The following is a 3284-nucleotide window of genomic DNA, read 5'->3' as shown; positions in this document are numbered from 1 at the left end:
TCTCTCTCTCTCTCTCTCTCTCTCTCTCTCTCTCTCTCTCTCTCTCTCTCGGTGTGTGTGTGTGTGTGCATATGTAGATCTCATACCAACTGATGTTCACAGTGAGTCACTATCAATTGTAGCATGTAAGATGCACAATTTCTGTTTTGAATAAATAAATGATAACATATGAACTCATCAATCTCTAATCACTGCATATTTTTCTTTATAATTTGCAAAAACTAGAAGACAAAAGCATTATCAGCAGTCTTTACAATTTATTTTCAAATATTGATAGATTATATACAGAACATGATTATGTAGATATATAAATCTTATTATGTAGTCCTGGTCAAGCTAGTGTTTGACTACCTAGTCATCATGTAGTGGCCCTGTGTGTCTTAAGGCAGTGGAAGGGAAACTTGACTGTAGATCATAGTTCTACTTCCTGAACATCTCTATTTCTTTCTTATTCACATATGATTAAGCAGCATAATACTCTTGTTCCTCTAGCCACAACGCTTTCCTATCACAATAATATGCCTTAAAAATGAGCAAAATAATCTAGATCCTGAAGTTATTAAGTTCTTGCTCAAAGCAAAAGTAATTAGTACAATATCTATAAAACTACCACAGAAATTAAGTCATGGAAAAGAATAAATGTGAATACTTTTAATAATTATGCCAAGACTGTAAGCAAAAGTCAGGACTATTCCTAAATAAGTAAAGCAATCAAAAAGAAAGATGTCTATAAGGAAATCATTGCAGGTATGAAATAAAATATAAAATGTTAAAAGAGAAAGATATTACTAAAAACAATCTTAGAAACAGAAAATATATTGTGGGACATGTAGAATGTGTGGTTTCATAGCTGTTGTAAAATAGTTGATATATTCTTACTTTATGAAACAAAAAGTTTGTTTACCCCATGCTTATAGAAATTGAAAGCACAAACACCAAAGTACAGCCTGTGGTAATGCCTCTGTAGTGAATGTCAGAGAGTGTCAGAAAGAAAGTATCCTATATCAAAATATGAATCAGAAAATCCTCTGTAAAGAATTGCCTCAATAGAAAATTTTTGAGTGTGGATGCCCTCATACATAAGAGACTTTGTTTGAAAAGAAGACATGTTTCTACTCACACTCTAAAGGAAACCTGCAAGTAACAAGTATACCAAAGTCTAGCTTGGTGAACCAATGAGTTAATTAGAATTAGTTACAGAAGTGTGGGTGAGGCATTACTTACCAGTAGGGAAGTAGAAATGACTCAACAGTAGATGCTTCACAGAAAGACTAACCTCAGCACAGGTAAAGACTCTCAACAGCTGTAGTCTCCATCTATGTCCCAGAAGTAAGGCTTTGACACAGCCTTCCATATACAAATTCTTCCCAGAGAGAGCTGGTCTTCAAGAAACACTTTCAGTTCTAAGCCCACAGGTGAGATTAACACTTTTGATCCAATAACTGTCCAAAGAGGGACTTACCAGGAGCTCAAAGAAAACAAAAACCACAGAGAAGCTAGTTACAGGACCCTTCTGGTCTCCATCTGACTTTTGTAGCTACGGCTCATACACAGCCCTTCATTCCCAAATTCAGCCCAGAGAGAGCTGGCACAAGTGTAATCACAGGCTTTCAGGCCAACAGGGGGACCAGCATCCAGTCAGAGACAGTAAAACCATTAAAATCAGAGATATCAAGAAGGTGAGAGACAAGCACAAGAACCTAAGCAAGAGAAACCAAGTATACTTGGTAACATCAGAACCCAGTTCTCACACCAAAACAAGTCCTGGATACCCAAGCACAACTGAAAAAGAAGATTGAGATTTAAAATCACTCCTCATGATGATGATAGAGAACTATAAGAAAGACATAAATAATTCCCTTAAAGAGAGAAAAGAGAACACAGGTAAACAAGTAGAAGCCCTTAAAGAGGAAACATAAAAATCCCTTAAAAATTTATAGAAAAATATAACCATACAGGTGAAAGAATTGAAAAAACCTTCAAGGATTTAAAAATAGAAATAGAAACAATAATAAAATGACAAAGGGAGACAACCCTGGAGACAGAAAACCCTGGAAAGAGATTAGAAGTCATAGATGCAAGGATCACAAACAGAATACAAGAGATAGAAGATAGAATATTGGGTGCAGGAGATACCATAGAAAACATGATGGAACCGTCAAAGAAAATAGAAAATGCAAAATGCACCTAACCCAAAACATCCAGGAAATCCAGGACACAATGAGAATACAAAACCTAAGAATGATAAGTATAGAAGAGAGCAAAGATTCCCAACTTAAAGGGCCAGTAAATATCTTCAACAAAATTATAGAAGAAAACTTCACTAAACTAAAGAAAGAGATACCCATGAACATGCAAGAAGCCTACAGAAGTCCAAATAGATTGGAACAGAAAAGAAATTCCTCCATTCACATAATAGTCAAATATCAACTGTACAAAACAAAGAAAGAATATTAATAGTAGTAAGAGGAAAAGGTCACTTACCATATAAAGGCAAACCTGTCAGAATTACACCAGATTTCTCATCAGAGACTATAAAGAAACAAGAAGATTCTGGGTAAATGTCAAACAGACTATAAAAGTACACAAATGACAGGATAGGCTACTATATCCAGCAAAATTCTTCATTAACATAGATGGAAAAACCAAGATATTCCATGACAAAACAAAATTTACAGAATCTTTCCACAAATATAGCCCTACAATGAATAATAAATGGAAAATTCTAACACTAGAAGGAAAATTACATCCTTGAAAAAGCAAGAAAGTCATCTTTAAAAAACCCAAAAGATGACAGCCATACAAACATTATTCCACCTCCAAAAACAAAAATAACAGGAAACATCAATCACAATTTCTTAATATCTCTTAACACCAATGAACTCAACTCACCAATAGAAAGACAGACTAAGAGATTAGATATGTATACAGAACCTAGCATTTTACTGCATACAAAAAATGCACCACAGTGACAAAGACAGAAACTACATCAGAATAAAAGACTGGTAAAATAATTTCCAATTACTGGTCCCAAGAAACAAGCTGGAGTAGCCATTCTAATATTGAATAAAATAGTCTCGCAACCAAAAGTTATCAAGAAAGATAAAGAAGGACACATATAGTCATCAAAGGAAAAAATCTACTAGAAAGAACTCTCAATTCTGATCATCTATGCCTGAAATACAGGGGAACCCACATTCATAAAAGAAACTTTACTAAAACTCAAAGCACACATTTCACATAACACAGTAATAGAGGGAGACGTCAACACCTTACTCTCCTCA

Source organism: Grammomys surdaster, unplaced genomic scaffold (assembly GCF_004785775.1).
Source record: "Grammomys surdaster isolate TR1022 unplaced genomic scaffold, NIH_TR_1.0 1087, whole genome shotgun sequence".
NCBI lineage: Eukaryota > Metazoa > Chordata > Mammalia > Rodentia > Muridae > Grammomys > Grammomys surdaster.
The sequence above is the reverse complement of the archived record's forward strand: the minus strand, read 5'-3'. Positions refer to the sequence as shown.